Here is a 19,745-nt window from a genome sequence, read left to right as displayed (position 1 = left end):
GCAGCTAATCATAATATCCACTCATATTCTTTGGTCTCAAGCACATTATTCAAATCACTCCCCATAAGTTTCTACAAACTACATCTATTACTCTAAATTTAAACTTATGACTAATGTTAGTGCTCATAATGTGTTTACTTAATGCGTTCTTCACATTATTCCTTCATATATCTGATTTGTGTTCTATAATTAATTCCTTTAACTTTCTTGTGGTTTTACCCACATAGAAAGAGGGACATTTGACACAAGTTGCCAAGTAAACCACATTGACACTGGTACAATTAGCTGTCACCTTAAAATTATAGACCACATTTGTGGTGGGGTGTTGAAAAATGTCACTACCTTTACCTAGAATATCAGTACAGCAGGAACAGTCCATACAATTAAAAGTACCAATCCTCATTTCTAGCTGTGATGTGTATTTGGAGTTAAAGTCTTTATAACACAATTTACTTTTCAAATTTCTCAAATTCCTATATGAGAAGTATGTCTTAGGGTCTAGTATTTCCTTAACTTCAGATGAAGTCATTAGTATTAGCCAGTTCTTCTCTATAATTTGTTTCACAAGAGGTGTTCTAACATTGCATGTCATAACATATCTAATTTTCTCAATTCTTGATGTAATGTTTATTTTAGAACTGATATAGTCATATTTCACCCTAAAGATAGGTTTAAGTGTCAATGTTCTCTCCTTTGTAACTCTCTCACTTATCCGTAGCACTTGTTGATGCTCATAACCACTCATTAAAAATTCATTCTTCAAATCTTCTAACTGTGTTAAGAAGACAGAATCGTCTGTATTTAACCTACTGACCCTATTAAATTGTGCTATCATTATTTCTTTAAAAACATGTGGAACATGCATACTACATCTATTAATATACCTCCCAGCATGTACCTGCTTCCTATAAATATTGGTCTCTAGACTACCATGTTTTAACTCTAATTGTAGATCGAAAAATACAATAACAGTTTCAGAATATTCCATCTTAAATTTAAGAAAGGTAGTAGTATTGTTCAAATAATCCATATATTCATGTAGTTCATTAGCTGTTCCTTTCCAGATGATAAAGCAGTCATCAACAAAATGTTGATACAAGCAGACCTTCTGATTCAAATCCTTTAAAGCACCACATATATATTTAGTCTCCCGTTGATGGAGAACAAGGGGTTGGCATATGTGTTAGCCACAGATGTCCCCATTGTTACCCCAGTCAACTGCAAGTAAAACTCACTATAAAAAGATATTTATAGATAAAACTATATCCAGTAATGCACAAATATTCTCTATCTCCCTTGCTGACATCACATCCTTACTAAGAATTCCTTTATAGCTTGTATTCCGTCCTCATTAGGAATAACTGTAAATAGTGGCATTATATCCAACATCACCAATATTCACCTTGATGTAATTCTTTTCCTTCTAAAGTATCATACCAGTTTCATAATTTCAAAATAAAATCTGTTGTGTCTTTTAATATATTTCTACAACCAGGTAGAAACTGGCTCAATTTTTTCTGCAAATATATAGAAATAGACTTAGTCACCCAGCCTTTACCAGACACTATAGGTCTCAAGGAAGGATTCAGAAGTGATTTGTGTATTTTAGGGAGCCCATATAGCTGTGGGGTTATAGGACAAGGTACAGTGAAGAAATTAAATAAATCCAAATCTATGTCCCCAGTTATTTGTAGGTCATAAATTAACATATTTACTTCACTTATACATCTCTTAACTTCCATAGGAGTAATAGGTTTAAAAGTATTCCCTTCCCCTAACAGCAATTTCATGGACTCTATATAACTGTAACGACCCATGATAACCACAGAGCCCCCTTTATCAGCTTGTTTTATAACCAAATTCTTATTATTTTGTAAAGCTTTCAAAGCTGATGACTCCTCATAAGTTACATTATATTTCTTCTTTTTAACATTTACAGAATATAAAGTTTTTAACTCAACTTCACATATATCATGAAACACTGTTATGAAACACTGTTATCACTGGCAAAGGGTGTAGACCTGAAAGCTTTGCTCTGTTGAATAAAGAAGTTTTTCTGGATGTTGTAATTTCTGTTATCTGCATTTGCCATCCTGTAATACAGCAAGGATCTTTGTTTGTACAAGAATCCCATTAAGACAGCTGGGTACAGCAGTTTGAATTGTACACCTGCATCTCTACATTCTCTGAATAGTAGAATAAATTTGCCCCTCTTCTCTCTGGTGTACGATGAGTAATCATTCTCCACAAACAGTCTGCTGTCTCCCACTTTTAGTACTTTGTTCTTCTGCCAGGGGGTTGTCAGAATCAACTCCTTTTGCTGGTAGGATTGCATCTTTACTATTAAATGTCTAGATTGCTTTTTCGTAGCCAGGTTTGGAGCATGCACACAATGTGCTCTTTCAACTAACAGCTCCTGCTGTGAAATACCAGACCAGTCCAGTTGGTTATTTGTGCTTTCAGAAAATTAATGCAGTCTGTTCCTTCCAGCTTCTCTGGTGTAACTGAAAATCTCAGGTTTTCCCTATGTGCTCTGTCTTCTAATTCTATTAATTTTGAAACATCTCTTCCTGAGCAGTCTCATACTGCCAACCTTTTCTTCATTTTGACCTCTGATTTTTTTCAGTGTTATCATCTCAACTGAATATCTGTTTAAGGCTTTTTCCATTTTTTCCAACCATTTGTTGTTTGTGTTGATATATTCCATCAGTGTTTTGTTTATTTTAACTAGGTCTGTATGCAGTTGTCTTATATCTTCCTGTAAGTTATTGGAAGTCATGTCTGAAGGTTGCATTGCTTTTTGCTGAACAGCTGCAGAACTTTTCACTGTTAGTGTTTCTTCCTCACTTTTTGTAGCTGATTTTTTTCAAGGTCTTCTGTATTTCTTTATTCCTAGCATCCAGGCAGTGCATTTGCTAGCCAGTTTCTGAAATTTAACCGTAAACACAAGTGTACTGGCCTTCTCTGCTGGGTTTCTGTTTTCACACTAGGAGAGCTAGAAGTAAGCTGCTACTCAATGTACAGCCATTTTAAAAGCAATATCAGGGTTTAATTCATGCTATTGATCCTTTCTATAAGGTGGTTTCTGGTAAAAGAATGAGGGATACCACTTTCTCTGAAGAGATTTAAAATCTCTAATCTGGAAAAGAAGATGAAGGGACATATGCCAGGTTTTCTCCTCATTTTTCACATTCAAACTCAGAGGGGAGCTCAGTTTCGGATTCTCCCTGTGGGAGTTCTCTTTCTCTGAGACTATTTCTTGAATGTGCCATTGTTTTCAGTGGGAGAACACTAAGATTTCATAGTCCCTCAGAAAATACTGTGAGCTGTTTCAGGATGATTTTCCTGAACCTTCACCCATTACTCAAATTATGTCACCTTTGGAGGATGTGTGTGTCACTACCTACAATTTTCCTGACAGTAAGCATACCACCCCTAAAAAGACATATACAATGTATAAAGTTTCTCAGTCTTTTATGGTTTTCTACACTCTTCCCAAACCTGACCCAGCAGCTATAGCTTTAGGTAATCCTATAGCTGCTAAACATTTAGATCCAATGTTGTCTATCTCCATCCGATTTAACACCCTTACCTCTTGGAGCCTCAACACTGAGTCTGCTTTGGAGTTGAGGACTTTTAGTTCTGAGGGGTCCCTTCAGAGTTTAAAGCCAAGGGGTTCCTTAGCACCAGTAGGATCTTTGGCTTTCAAGGCATTTCAGAAGGTCCTTTCAACTACAAGGGATAAACTGCCTTCACCCAGGGCAGGAATTGAATAATCTATGTAATATTGCTTAAGTTATATACTACATAGCAACATATGTGTGAAGTATAATGTTTGATAATGTGAAATTGTTTTATTTTATTTTTATTTTATTTCACATTTGTTAACCAGGGTAGTCCAACTGAGTTTGCAAACAAATACATTTGTGGTGGAGACCCAAGGGCAAAAACACCAGTAAACATAAGTACAGTTAAAGTGACAATATATAAATATTAAATAACAATCAAAATACAAAATAATTGTAAAAAAGAAAAGGTTATTAACTATTTGCATTGCATTGATAGTAAGCAACCCATTTTCAGTGGAGACCCAAGGAGAAAGATCTCTAGCAAATATAAGCAAAGATAAACATACAGGACAAAAACTATTAAAAATAACAATGCAAATACGAGATTAATTATAGAGAGAAAAAAGAAAAAATTATGAACAATAAGGGTTGCACTGATAGCAGTGATCTAAATTTACTACATATAAGAGTAAAAACAAAAGGATAATTGTTGTTCAAAAGAAGGAAAATGTACAGACATTGATAGGAAGTGGGGGAGATAAATAGTGTAGACAATTTGGGGGAGGAGGGGGCTATAGTAGTAGAGCTGAGGGTTTAGGAGGTTAGTTTAAGCAGAAGTTACAACAGAGAAAGAAAGTTAGGAGATGCAACAGGTTATAGAGTAGGACAAACTAAGACTATGTGTGGTCAAGGCAATGGCATAATTTCAAGTTTAGTAGGTGGGATTTAAGCTCCTTATTAAAACAGGGAAAGGAAAGGTTGGATCTACTATGGAGAGGGAGTTTGTTCCAATTTAGTGAGACAGAGTGTTTTTAAAGTAGTTTGCCAGTATTCCTTTTGGGTTTATAAACTGAGAGAACATGCTGATTAGCACTCCGGAGAGGCTGGGGTGGAGAGTAGAGAGTAAGATGGGAGGCGAGAGAAGGGCAGGCAGAGGGGTTGTTGAGTATGGAAAAGGTAATGTGGAGTTGTGATTGTAGGAGAAGGTGCGGAAATTCCAGTCACTGAAGTTTGTTTAGTGAGAGGCAGTGATGTGACAAGAGTGGTTGGTTTAGAATAAATCTGCCAATTTTGTTGTATGTTTGTTTCAGTTTCTGCATTGAGGTAGTTTGGATATTGGTAAGGATGGGGGAAGCATATGGAAGACTTGGTAAGAGAAATGCCTGCACAAGAGTGCATTTAGTGGCAGTAGTGTGGAATGTTTTGTTCTTATAAAGTAGTCCAAGTTTTTGGTATTTTTTTTGATGGTCTGTTGTATGTGCAAGTCAAATTTAAGTCAGTCATCAATTATTACCCCAAGGAGTTGGGTGTATAAGGCAGGGGAGATAGTGTTGCCATCTAGGGATGAAAGAGAAAAGTTGGATTTAAGGTGAGAGAGTGTCTGAGGTAGGAAGAGAAGGAGTTGAGTTTTCTTCGGGTTAAAGATTGATTTATTCTGAGCCATTTCTCAACAGAGATAAAGGAATTATGTGTTAGTGTGTGTAGTTCATAGATAGTATTGGAGATAGATAAGAGAGTAGCATCATCTGCATATTGTATTACAGATGAGAGACTGCAGGATGAATGTAGTTTGTTGGTAAAAATGTTGAAAAGCAGTGGTCCAAGAATGGAGCCTTGGGGTAGTCCTGTTTGAACAGCAAGGAAGGGTGAGAAAGCCTGCTGCCATCTAACAGCTTGTTTTCTGCCATTAAGGTAGGACTGGAACCAGCCAAGAGTAGAAGGAGAGAGGATTAGGTCTGAGAGTTTGTTAAGAAGGATGGGATGAGACACACTGTTCGAAAGCTTTAGAAAGATCAAAGAATAGACAGGAGATGAAGAGGTTGTTGTCACTAGCTTCTGCACCCTTTTCAGTAAAGGATAGTAAGGCACCTGATGTACTGTATTTAGGGTGGAAACCATATTGCGAGGGGTTGAGGAGATTTTCGTGAATGAGATAGGACAGTAGTTGAGTATGTATACATTTTTCAAGGATCTTAGAGAGTGGTGAGAGAATAGAGATTGGTCTATAGTTAGTGGGTTCAACAGAGTTGCCACCTTTGTGCAGAGGAGAGTGGTATAGAAGGATTTCCATACTTCCAGTATGGTTGATTCCTGAATGGAGAGGTTGATTAAGATAGATACAGGATATACAATAGAGTCAGCAGCAATTTTCAGAAATTGAGGGGGGAGTTTATCAGTGAACAGAGAGCATAGTTTTAGTTTAAGAAGCAGGGATTTAATATATTTAGTAAAAACAGGTCACAAGGTAAAAGGCTGAGAGACAGAGGAGCATTGAGGTTTATGGGGAGGTGAGGGTGACACAGAAGAGTTGGGATGAGCAGAGTTACAAGAGGGTAGGAGTTTAGAGATGCTGTCTGTAAAGTATTTGTTGAGTAAGTCTGCAGTTTTAGAGGGAGACTGATAGGGGAAAGGGTTAGGGATGTCAGGAGAACCAGTGTGGAACAGGGAGTTGATAGTACTCCAGAATTATCTGGGGTCATTTGGGTGAGAGCTTTGAAATTTAGTGAAATATTGGCATTCATCCAAAATAATAAGTTTTTTACACAATTTCTTAGTTGCTTATAACCTTGGAGAAAGGTGGGAGTTTTAGTGGTTTGCCATTTTTTTCCATAGAACATCTCTTTCATGCATCAAAGCATAAGTAGCTTTGGAGAGCCAGGGTGTGAAAATAGATTTGATTCTGATTTTGAGATTTGGGGCAAGAGAGTTTTGGACATCAAGGATGTTAATACAGTTTGATTGCTTCTATATAAATGTTAATTTTCCTATGTCACAAATTATAATTCAATAAAGGTGTTTAAAAAAATCATGTTCTGTAAAAAAAAAGTTACCTTCACCCAGAGCAGCAGCTCCCAAGCTCTGTGCTGAAGCTGGCTCTCTCCATTGTCATTTTATTAGACAGGGACAGCCAGAAACTAGACCCCATTATGCTTATGTAATAAGCTCCCTGGATGATACGGAACTCTCTGATCTCCCCACAGAGCAGGTACACTGTAAACAGACTATAAGCAGAAATACATCAGCTCATCTTCAGAGCCCACAACTGATGACACAAACTTTGATGAAGGAGAAGGATTTCCACAGGTCCCCTCCTGAATCTGTCACCTTGAGTGAAATTCTAGAACTGATGAAGCAGAAGGTGGGATGTTCCACTGTTGATCCTTGTCCAGAAGAGTCTGTGTTTCTGGAGGCCTTTGCTTCCAGCCCATCAACATCCTGGCTCATACCCCCCACTGACCCTTTAGTTGACCTGATGGCACAGCACGCTTGGAAGGACCTGGACATGGTGGAATCCATTCCTAAGAAACCTGATAAAATCTTTTCTGCCCTTCTGGTGGAAAACACTGGAGCAAGGGGCCACCTGTAGATGCAGTGGTGGTAGCTCCAATGACCAAAAATTAACTCTCAAAAGACAGCAATTCAGTCCAACCCCCCAACAAGGAACCCATGGCATTTGGATCATTTTGGGAAGTGTACCTATGCATCCACATCTTTTGCCTTGAAGCTGCTGAACTACCAAGCTCATGTTACTTGATTCTAGAAAGATTTGGCTAAAGAGATTTCCAAATCTCTTGAAGGGATCCTACCTACAGATATCCAGAAAAGGTGGAATCTCAACTACTGACCCTACAGTCATCATCTAATGTGGCTAAGCAGCTAATTTCAAATGTAGCCAATGATACAGCAGGTACCAGCATTACTGTCCGCTGACATGCTTGGATGCATCTTTGTGACTTCATGGAACGTTTCAAGATGTCTTTCATTAACGCATCCTTTGATGGGTCCATCTTATTCAGACAGAAGATAAAAGAGACTTTAACTAGAAGTCAGCGAGATGTAAGACCCTCTCTGCTGTTAGTATCTAATTCTCCACTTCTCAGAGATCCTTTTTCAGGAATCAGAGGTGTAGAAAGAAGATGTGGCTTAGAAAAATCACAAGGATCCTACAAAGACTGTCCTAGTGAAAGGCCTTCCCATGGCAGAGGAAGGAGAATGTCAAAATGAATGTCACACAAGGGGCATAACTGAACTGCAAAATCAGGGTTTCAGAAGACATTTCTCTGGGAAACCCTTTTATCACCCCTGAGAGGTTGCCCAACTGCTGAACTCTGGAGGTAGTCCGGGGCATTTATCTTTGACCCCTTCCACATGGCAGAAAATAACAACAGATTCCAGGATGCTAGACCTTATTTTCAAAGGCTATAAAATTCCATTTTCCTTGCCCACAAAATGAATGAGGATAATTTTGATGTTCCACCCAGTCAGCAGGAACTGTTAATAGCAGAAAATTAAAATCTGCTAGGAAAAAAGAGCCATCCAACCAGTCCCCAAAGACCAGCAAGGATACGAATTCTACTCAAGGTTCTTTTTAGTTGCAAAGAAGACAGGGGACCTTGGACCCATTTTGGACCTTAGTTATCTAAACCAGCTCAAGAGACAGACAAAATTCTGGAGGGTCACAATTCAGTTTCTTTTGCCTCTGTTGAGAAGGACATTTGGATATGCTCAATAGAGCTCAAGGATGCATTCTATTATAAAGATAAAGATGCATTCAAGGAAATGTCTACGTTTCCAGTCTGCAGCTAATCATTATAAGTTCAGATCTCTGATTTTTGGTCTCACCACAGTTCCCTGGGTTTTCACCAAGGTAATGGCAGTAGTTGCAGCATGACTCTATCTGCTGAAGATACAGATCTTCCTATATCTAGAGTGTTGGCTACTAACAGCTACTTCGAGTCTGGCATTGGGTGAACACAGAAACCTCTTGCTCCAGTTAATTCAGAGGGTGGCATCACCATCAGTTGGGAAAAGGGTCACCTCACTCCTACTCAAAAACTCGAGTTCATCGGATGCCAGCTAAATACAATCTCTCAAATAGTCATCCTAGCCCCTAGTTGAGCATTTTCCATCCAGATAGCTTCAGCTCTACTATGGCATGTTTCTCAACCAGCAGGGCTAATACTTGCTAGGCTTAATGGTATCCACAATATTACTGGTATACTTAGCAAGATTCCACACAAGGGTTCTTCAATGGACACCAGCCATGCATTGGTCTCAGAATCATCACCCTCTCAATGCAAAGATAAGGATCACTCCAGTTTGCACAAATCATGTATCATGATGGATAATATCCTCTTCTCTTTCAGAAAGTCTCCCTCTTTTTAGGAACCCCAGGTGTCAGAGGTGACCACAGATGTTTCCATCTTAGGGTGGAGGCATTTTTCCGAAAAGAATGTCCAAGGCTCCTGGTTGCAAACAGAGGCAAATCTTCATTTCCGCATTCTGGAGATAAGAGCAGTCGTCTTGGTGTTGCAGGCCCTTCAGGATACTCTTACAAGATGTGTGATAGCCATCCAGACAGACAATATGTCAGTAGTATGATACCTAAACAAATAAGGAAAGACACGCTCTTACCCATTATGCAAGGAGACCATGACAGTATGGGAAAGGGCAATGTCTTCATCTCATTTTCTAATAGCAATGCACATCCAAGGGAGTTCCAGTGTTCTCGCGGACAAACTGAGCAGATCTATTCTGATGCCTCACAAGTGATTGCTAAACTCAGTAGTAGTGGTGGAGATTTTCAGTTGCTGAGGGCAACCTTGCTGTGATCTCTTTGCATCCTGTCTCAACAACAAATGCAGAACTTGCTTCATCCTGATCTGCCACAGGGACAATCATCAAGGGACGTTGTTGTCCATCATTGGCCCCAGGGACTGCTGTATGCCTTTCCTTCCCTTCCCTTCCCTTCCACTAATGAACAAATTCCTACAGAAAGCAAGGGGATGCAGGTCAGAGTAATCTTCATAGCCCCCTTTTGGCCTCAAGAGATTTTGTTCCCCGTCCTATGGCCTCTACTAGTTCATCCTCCCTGGATGCTGGACCATTTTCCGATATGTTTCAACCTTCTGGCTCTCCTCCTCTGCATCAGGTGTCCATGAAACTAACTACATGGTTCCTCCAGTTTTGAGAAAAGCCAGAGATGCCAGGCTGTCCCCTGCAGTGGTTCACATTCGGACAGCTTCACAGAAAGTTTCTGCAACTAAAGTCTACCACAGCAAATGAAGAAGATTTTCATTTGGGCTAATTCTAGAGGTGTGGACCCATTCTCATCTTTGGTTCTGACCATCTTATAGTACCTTTCGTAATTATTTTCGCTCCAGCTCCAACTATTCCACCATCAAAGTACAATTAGCGGCCATCTCTAATTTCCATACAGGCATCAACAATTCCTCCATAGCTTCCCTTATGAGTCGGAAAGCCTTACTAAGGGTACCTTCCTTCTCAGATCACCTATCAGAGATCCAGTGTCACCTTGGTACATTACTATTATGCTACAAACATTGACACAAGTACCCTTTGAACCACCAGCAGATATCAAAAGTCTCTCTTGGAAAAGTAGTTTTCTGTTAGAGATTATATCAGCCAAGAGAATTTCAGAATTGCATGCTCTTTTTGCTAAACCTCCCTATCTGATCTTCTCTAAGGAAAGGGTTACTTTGAGAACTAATCCTTCCTTTCTACCTAAGGTGCCATCCAAATCAAACTTAAATCAATTTATTCATCTACCAGTTTTCTTCCCAAAGTTCTCCAATAAAGGGGAGTACATCTTATGTACTTTAGACATTCACTGGCAGTTACATTTTTACCTGCACAGAACAAGACCTTTCAGGAAATCAGATCAATTGTTTGCGGCCTTAACAAAACAGAAATTGGGAAAAGTAGTTTCCAAATGTACATTATACCATTGGCTCTTGAAATGTATTTCTTTTTGTGTATACAAAGAAAGGCTTACCACCATCATCCAAACCAGTTCAACCAAACCATTCAGCAAGAGCAGTAGCTGCATCTACAGCATTTGCTAGCAGACTTCCTATTGATGACATCAATGCAGCAGCTACTTGGTCAACTTTACACACCTTTATTTCCCATTAATAATTGGATGAAAAGTCAAGATCTCATTCATCCTTTGGTTCCACCATTCTCCGGAATATTCTTCAGTGAATCCACTCAGGCTTTAATACTTGGGAGTCTGTCCCATAGTTGAATCAGATGAAGATAGACAACATTGGACATGAAAGTTATGTACTTACCATAGCAATAGATTCATGTTATCTATTCTGCCAGATTCAACATCTGTCCCTCCATTCCCTTCCAAATGATCCCCTCATCTTGGAGAAGTAGGTTAGGATTATAATTAAGTCTTTTAGTAGCTTATTATACTGGGTTTACGGCTTTGGGATATGTTATCTACTCATATAGAATGTTGTTTATTAGTTGTTAGTCATGTTTTTATGTAAACAATGCAAACTCGATCTCAGGTCTTGAGGTAGCGTGTGCAGGATTATGGGTAGAGAAGTAGTCAAGCTCAGGAGCAAAGTCTTCCTACTCAGTGCTGGGGTCGGATCCCATTGGATCTGACAACCCGCAGTCAAATCATTGAAGAACAGACAACATGAATTAGGTAAAAACCTGTCCCACAGTGTCTAACCTGAAAAACGGAAAATAATATGAGCATATATATGCTGTTAAAAAACAAAATCAGACAAATGCCCTTTGGAAGCATATTCAGCAGAATGGAGGACATTCCTTTAAGTTTTATGGGTTAGACACTGTGGGACTGGATTTAAGTGGTGCACCATAGAAGTATAAGCTAAAAGCCAAAGACTTATTCTGGCAGATCAAATCAAACTATTTGCTGCTGAACCTAATGGTCTCAGTGAAACTGTTAAAATTGAAATCTATAGCTTATGTTGTTTAAATTATTGAACATCTTTATTGTATTTACAATTTTTAGATGTGCCAATAGAAACGTGTGTGTTGTGTAAATTTAAATATAAAATGTGGTGAGTTTTCATTTTTTTTAAATTTGACATATAATACTGTGATACTGTTGCTTTAAATTTTTTTAAATCCTCTAACTGTTGATTGCTTGCACACTTGAGTCGCTATGAGCGTTTCTTACCTGTATACTAGCAATAGCAGCTCTCTCAACCCCTGTTGATGCAAAGCCATCCCTAGACTATAAAAAGCTCAGTCTAATGCCTGTAGCATGTTTAAGCCAATAGTGGCATTTTTCTAAGCTATCTACCCTGCTATATACTCACAGCTCAGCGATTCAACATCGCTTGTTCATAAGCCTAGACAGTGCTCGATCCACTACACCAACCTCATGGTATTACACTAAAGCTAGCCTGAGCCTAGTAATTAACCAGCTATACTATCTGGTTTAGTGGCTTCTTGACAGACGAAGCAATTTTACTGTGTGTCCTATGCTGAAATTAGTGTTTTTCTGGTCACTTGTACACTACATATTTTTGATCACAACGGACCTTTATGGTACCGACTGTTCCCCAGCCTGGCCTCTGCCCTTGGTAGTACTCCAACCCTCGTAGTGTTTCTATTAGCTCTAAATAAGAGCTAGCTTACCTGTCTAGCAGCAATTACCTGTAAAGTGAATATTATAGGTATTAAAGGCTGCCGCTGGCTTCTGTAACAAGCCGACAACAGCACAGACTGCCTCTGGCTAATTAACAAATCGACTATGGCAATTTTATTAACCCTGGCTTGTGTAACAAGCCGATAAAGTAAAGTAGGAAATTCCTTGGCATTAAAGGCTGCCGCTGGCTTCTGAAACAAGCCGATAAAGGCACAGACAGCCTCTGGCTTTTTTAACAAGCCGACCACGGCCATTTTATACATCCTGGCTTGTGGAACAAGCCGATAAAGTAAAGTGGAAATTTCTAAGGCATTAAAGACTGCCGCTGGCATCAGTAACAAGCCAACATCGGCACAGACTGCCTCTGGCATTTTAACAGACTATAAATAGGTAGGAACTACATTTACTAGTATCCTCTTGTTACTACTAATTCTAGGGACATATAACTCTTGCAGGAAGTGTTTTATTGCCACGCAGCATTTAAATAATTGCTTGACTATGTCTTACATCTGCTGCTACCAGGGTTGGGCTATTGTGTAACTGCTATGTTTACTTAACTGCCTCTGTGACTGACTATTTCCATCTGTAATACAAGGATACTGCACCGTTTATTTGCTATCTACATATGAGTATAGGTGAATGTTGAGTGTAACATACTCTGTACTATTTTATTTGAATGTTTAGTATAATATACTCAGTACTATTTTATTTATTATCTACATACAAGTATAGGTGACTGTTTAGTATTATATTCCCTCTCTTAACTTGCTATGTAATAACTCCTGCTTCTCATAACTACCTTGTCTCTCTTGCCTCCTTAAGTTACCCTGCTCTACATGTGCTTCCAGCATTAATCAGTCTGAACCTAAAGGAACCCCTGCAACTAACTGCTATACACCTCACAGCCTGTGTGCCCTACAAACCCTATAACAAGGATACAAGAAAAGTATTTGTACTAAACAACTCCTGGCTGAATTGTCATTCTACTAGTATACCGCTGCTACAGGTGGTAATTTACGTATTGAGCTAAGGCAACCGGCAGCCAGCAGACATAAATCACTCTCTCTCCCTCTCTCCCATCCTCTTCAAAATCCCTCCTTTTGACTAAGCGCCCACCTTTCCCTTGATTTCTCCATCTGTCTCCCTTACATCTTCCTGCATTTTTAGGCCTGTCCACTAGGTGGCACCCTTTACCCAGCTTCACCCCCTTTTCATCCTATCTACTACATAGCTTCTTACCTATTTCTCCTTTTGTACCTGCATTGCTATCCTGCTCTCCCACCTTACACTTTTTCTATTTCTTGTCTACTACTACCTTTCCTACAAACACTTCTCTCTAGCCTTCATCTCATCTAACTTATAAAGCTTACTTTCACACTTTAGTCCTGCTGATTGTTATTCCTCTACAACTCCTCCAGTCTCTGTGTCTACCCGCTCCGTTTGCCCTGCGGGCTCACTCCGCTCCCTTCCCTGCCCCCAATTCTCACCCACCCCCAAGGGTCCTATTCTTATACTCTCTAACCACGCCTCTTCCCCTTTCCCATTACCCCTTTCCACATTTCCTATCAACCATCTTCTCATTCATCTCCTATCCCTAATCCACTCCCCTCCATAATCACCACTCCGTCCTATCTTTACACACTCCCACCTTAAATACTTACATCTACACATAACAAACAACAAATAGCCAATACTTCACAATGGCTAATCCAACCAACCCTTTTCTAATTCTACTCTGTTTGACTATTTTATCACTACTACTTCTAACCAGTGCCTATCTACTCTCCTTATATGAGCACCCAATATATCCACATACTAACTACGCCAACTACCAAACCAACTCTCTACCATTACCTCACCTGAATGACCATGCAAACATAACATACTCACCTAGCTACCTACATGCAAAATATCATAGAACACTGCACATTAAATATAATACACTATATCTCAAAAGAGGGTTACTTCTTTACAGCAAATTCGCTAACCCAAGCTATCTTGTTCAACTCCTCACAGTAAAGGATGGTGATATCCATCCTAACCCAGGCCCAAAAGCAACCCTTATCTCTCTTCACAACCATAATCTATCTTGCAATTATCCCCTTACCAAACCTTCAAACTCTCTTCTACTAGCTCATCTTAATATATGTAGTATCAACAACAAAGTCTCTCAACTTCATGCTCTCCTAGAAGTATATTCCTTTGATATTATATGCCTAACAGAAACATGGCTAAAACCTATCATTAAAGATAATGAAATTATCCCACCTGGATATAATATCCTAAGAGTTGACAGAGTAGCTGAGAAAGGTGGTGGGGTTGCTATTCTATATAAATCTGGCTTGCAATTAACAACTTACAACTGTAATATACCCCTAGACTCCAATACTGAAATTCTCATCTCTAAACCTGAACTTAACAATGCTAAATTAATCTATATTATTTGTATGTATTTGCCCCCTGGTAATAACATAGCCACCTTGGAAAATATACTCTGCTGGCTATTCCAACACCTGCCTCAATAAACTATAATCCTTGGCGATATAAATTTAGACTGGAATTCCTATAATAGTACTCTTCCTACCACCCACATAAACCTCTATGGTTTCTCTCAAACCATAACCTCCCCCACCAGAATAAATAAAGCTAACAAGAAAGCAAGCATATTAGACTGGATTCTCACAAACAATCCCACTCACTACTATGATTGTGGAACCCTCCGTGATGAAATAAGCGACCACTCCCTCACCTACATCGTCAGACTAAAAGCAAGCACCCCTACTCCAATCTCTATCAAACAAATTAGGTCCAAAAATAAATTTAACCCTGATCTCTTCCAAATGGAACTAAAAGCATGCAATTGGGCTCCCTTAAAACAACTTCCATTAGATGAAGCCGTAAATTTCTTTAATTCTACCTTCCTTGCCATTCTTAATCATCACACTCCAACCAGATCTATTAGAATTAAGGCCAAGTCTGCCCCATGGCTTTCTCATGAAACCAAACACAAAATTCATCTCAGAAATAAACATTGGGTCAAATGGAGAATGACTAAAAACCCTGCTGACCAACAAACCTTTAGACAGCTAAGAAATGACACTAAGAAGGCCATACTCTCTGATAAACATAACTACTACTTACAATATCAACAACCTAATCACAACAACCCACAGAAATTCTGGGCTAGCATTAAGCAGTTAATCCACCCAGATCAATCCACTACACCAAACCCTCAAAATACAGATACGAAAAATCCCATCCATACAGCTAATACCTTCAATACCTTCTTTACAGATGCTAGCAAAACACTAGCTACTCAACTATCACATAATACCTTCACACTACCTTCTTACTCCTCTACCCCACCCCACACATTTTATTTCAAACCTGTCTCAACCACATTTATCCAAACCCTATTGAATAAACTGAAACCATGCTCCCCTTCTGCAGACCTACTACCTTCTGAATACCTACAGCTATCATCCAAGGCTGTTGCCTATCCTATTTCCATACTGATCAACAGAACTATTACTGAAGGCTACATTTCCACATTATGGAAAGTCTCCCATATAATCCCCCTACATAAAGGTGGACATTCTACTGAGCTATCAAACTATCGCCCCATTGCCCTTCTTTCACCTTTAGCTAAAATTATGGAAAAATGTATCCATAAAAAACTACTCCACCACTTAATCAAAAACAATCTACTTTCCAACTGCCAACATGGATTCAGAACCTCACACAGTACTACCTCTGCCCTCCTTTCCTTTACTGACTACATTAACACACACCGAAACCTGAATAATCTTTCTTCTGCTCTATTTATCGACCTGTCTAAAGCATTTGACATGGTAAATCACCAAATTCTCATTCACATCATTAGACCCACTTTCCATAAAATGGATCCAATCCTACCTGGACAAACGACAGCAAGCAGTACTTTGGCATAACTCTTTATCCACCCATCTACCTGTTACCTTAGGTGTCCCTCAAGGGTCCATATTTGGACCTCTTCTTTTCTCTATATTTATTAATGACCTTCATCTAGATATCCCACAAGCCACTTGCATACAATATGCTGACGACTCCACATTATTATGCTCAGCTACATCCTCCCATGACCTTCATTCTCTCAACCAAAAAATATTCAATATATTTGAACAACTCAGCATTGCCTTCTTTTGAACCCAAAGAAAACCAAACTCCTCCTCTTCTCTCCTACACAAAAGTCCTCTCCTCTACATTTTTCTGTGACATCTACCAATGGCACAATAATACCTCCTGACTCCACCACCAAACTACTAGGGGTCACCATCGACAATAACCTGAATTTTGACATCCACATCAACAATACTATAAAGACTGTCAACAAAAAAATTGGCACTCTGTATAGGATTAAAAGTTTCCTTTCCCCTACTGTTAAAACTACTATCACTCATGCTCATTTGATCTCTACACTTCTTTATGCCTCATCCATTTTTGCTAATCTCTCCAAAAATAATCTTGGCAAACTAGAAATGTCCTATAATAACATTGCAAGATTCACTACAGGCAACCCATTTCGAACCCACCATTGTATACATTTAAACCAGCTAGGATGGTTAGTACTTCAACACCTGATTAAATTTCACCAACTAACCATTGCACACAACATTCTCTATAAACCTACCAGCACTCCAAGTCTAACTAGCCTCATCACCACCTATAAAAATCTGACATCCTTACGTTCATCACATAAACTTCTTGTATGTACCTCTAAACCTAATAACAGAGCTGGGGATTGTCTCTTCTCTAATACTGTAGGCAAATCCTGGAATCTTCTCCCTAATGACCTCATCTCACTCACCTCTTTATCTCTCTTTAAAAACAAATTTAAACTTTACCTCAAATCATACTGGCTATGCCCCTGTTCCAAACCAGACTAGTCCTATACCTCTACAAACTCAACTTACGTTTCTAGACCTTACTGTCCTCTGTTACATCTTCCATCTTACTATATTTTTACTCGTCTACCTTTTTTTATATTATTGATATCCTCTTTACATACCTTTTGTTAAGCAAATCCATTGTATCATCACTACACTTCCAACTTCCTTTTCTCTATTGCTGACCTAACCTGTACTATGTCTCCATACACTCAATTCGTACTATTTTTGACTCTTAACCTCAGTGTATACCCTTTTTAAATCCTCTAGATTGTACTGCACATTACCATTATCAATTACTTTTTTTTTTTATTTACTATGATAATTGCTATTTTTTTATATTATTATAATATCTGTTGATTGTGTATTGTTTGTACTTATACTTTAAATTGTATCTTGTCTTTGGAGCTTTTCTCCCCGGGCCTCTACTGAAAATGGACATATATCCAGTTAGACTAGTCTGGTTAACAAATGTAAAATACATAAATAAAATAAATTGAACAGTTCAACCAAGTTTACCACTTCCAGTTCTAATGTTATATAAGGAAGTAATGTTTTAACTGTTTTTTTTTTTTTACCTCTGATGAAGTCCTGTTATAATGTATTGGGACAAAAGCACTTAGAAATTTCATTAAAAGGTCTTTTGATTTTAGAGTACCGTTCTTTTCTTCCGGTGTTCCAGACATTTTATGTTTTTTACCATTTGTGTGATGCTGATTCTGTGAGCAACGTGCAGTCCTGGTTGTGAGGCACTGTTTTGGTGCTGTGGTTTGTGACTTTCATTGGATTTGGTTCTTAATGTGGATCCCTCTGGTCTTGGCATATTTGTGTGAGCTTCTTCAGAATGACTTATTCTATGTGTCCATTAAGGTGCATTTAGCAGCCATCTCTGCTTGTCTGCCACTGGATTCTCATCTTTCTGCTTTTCTTTTGATAAACAGTTTGTGGAAAGAGTTTTGTTTTTGTGACCCCCCCCCCTCTTAAGCAAAGTCCTCCTTTGTGAATATCTCTCTGTGTTCTGGAAAAACTGACCTTACCACCTATCAAACCTGCCACTCAGGCTGATATGAAGCTCTTAACATTGAAAACTGTTTTGCTAATTGTTCTGACATCTGCAAGGCAAATCTTTGAGTTGCAGACCCTCATGGTAGGACAAGCTTTATTTTCTACAGGGAAAGGGTTGTGTTACTCATTAACCCCTCCTTCATGCTGAAAGTGATCTCAGAATTCACTCTAAATCAGTCTATTAGTGTCGCCTGTGTTCTTTCCAGAATTTGAGAATAAGGAAGAGAGGATACTTCATACCTTGGATGTTCATTCTCAGCTAAGGTATCCCCTCAACAGAACCAAACCTCTAGAAAGGCTTTTTATTTCCTACACAGGGAGAAAGAAGGGTCATCCTGTCTCTAGGCAAATCATTGCTTATTGGTTGTTCTCTGGTATTCTTTTTTTGTTATGCCTACCACAACAAAGTGAATCAGACAAGGTTAAAGTGCATTCCTCCAGGGCCTTTTCCTCTTTAGTGGTATATTGGGAAGGAGAGGACTCTAGAAGTATTCTAGAGGTGGAAAGTTGGTCTTCTGTCCATGTCTTTATGAAGCACAACAAGATGGATGTCTTTTGTAGATCTGCAGCAGGCTTTGCTAGGATCATTCTCCAGGGAATCCTGCACCCTTATCTTTCCTCCTCCCACACAGCTTAAGCTTTAGGAATCAACTAAAACCAAAAAGAATCACTGCTCCAATGTTCACCAAAACACCAAAACGTAGAACAGTTTGAAGAAAGCACAAATCCATAATCCACACAAAATACTTTAATAAAACGACTCTTCAGTCCAACAAAATGCAGAAAGATTAATTAAATGACTATGCAGTCCACTAACGCGATTACACCAGCACTGCGTTTTCGTTTAAACAACTTCATCAGATGGAGATAAATGCATACCTACACAAAACACTCCATATATACTCATAAAAATAATTAAACAATTAATTAATTAAAAAGGGAAAACAAGATGCATATACATTTAAAGGGCTAGAGCTCATAATGCTTTCAGCACATACATTAAATATAATAATTTCCCCCCATCCTATCCTATTACTTTAATAATTTAATATCAATACAAAAACATAGTGAAAAAATTAGAATTACACAACAAAGCTGACAAAAAAAGTTATAACTACTTGATCTAATAAAAACACACTAAGTCCTTTAAAACCAGCCAGCTGAACAATTGCAGCATATAGTATAATATACTACCATAACTTTAAAATATAAAGTAGTTTAAAATACATTTAAAATAAAGTAGTGGAATAAAATTACATAAAAAGAAAAGGAAAAGGGAAAAAAACTTACAGCTTAGCTGATCTCAGCTTAAGCACAGGTGCTAAAGAGATGGCATCATTTAAACCTGGAGGTTTGTTCGCCTCCAAGAAAAGCTGCCACAACAGCTCTTTATATTCAATCGAAGTTTCCCATGGGCCACCCCTTACATCTTTTTCCACTACTTCCAACACAAAGTAGCTAAATTTAGCTTCCTGACAAATTAATTTATGTCGGTATAAAACATTATTAGTACATTTTGTTTTCATC

The sequence above is a fragment of the Protopterus annectens genome, chromosome 3.part1 (assembly GCF_019279795.1).
Source record: "Protopterus annectens isolate FY-2018-M chromosome 3.part1, PAN1.0, whole genome shotgun sequence".
In the NCBI taxonomy this organism is placed as follows: domain Eukaryota; kingdom Metazoa; phylum Chordata; order Ceratodontiformes; family Protopteridae; genus Protopterus; species Protopterus annectens.
This window is presented reverse-complemented; position numbering follows the sequence as displayed.